Genomic DNA, 602 nt, shown 5'->3' on the forward strand with positions numbered 1-602 from the left:
GATGAATTTTGTTTCGTATTATCGGAATCCTGTTTTCTGATTGGATGCAAAGCGTCGTACGACGAAAATCGGATGCAGTGTGAATCTAGCAATACCCCTATATTGCTAACGCCAATTAAAAGCTGGCGAAAACACCACGGTGTAGACGAATATCTACCTCTCACTTAAAGTCATCACACGTACAAAAATTTTAGTCGTAATCATAAGACCGTAAGCAAATCGGCCAATCACAGTCGAGCGTTTTAAAATGCGAGATCGTAATTTTGATTCTGATTAGTCGATTTATTTGCGACTTTATGATTACAACTAAAATTTTTGTACGTGTGATAGCCTTTAGATAGTGTACTGCGTATGCGCAATCGAGTACACTGTTAGCGTTTTCAACCCGGCCGGATATGCACTAACCTGGATTGGATTAATGGCGTTTTATGCTCGCCTATTGGTAGAGCGTATAACGTCAACCAATAGGAAAAAAGATTAATCCAACCCAGGTTAGTGCAAATCCGATCGGGCCAAAAACGCTATATGGAATTGTGGAAGTGAGAGATCCGATATTCCCTATCTCGCTGTCTTCGCACACCCTCCACTCCCAAAAAGAGGCT

Source organism: Mycetomoellerius zeteki, unplaced genomic scaffold, assembly GCF_001594055.1.
Source record: "Mycetomoellerius zeteki isolate Tzet28-1 unplaced genomic scaffold, Tzet1.0 scaffold95, whole genome shotgun sequence".
NCBI lineage: Eukaryota > Metazoa > Arthropoda > Insecta > Hymenoptera > Formicidae > Mycetomoellerius > Mycetomoellerius zeteki.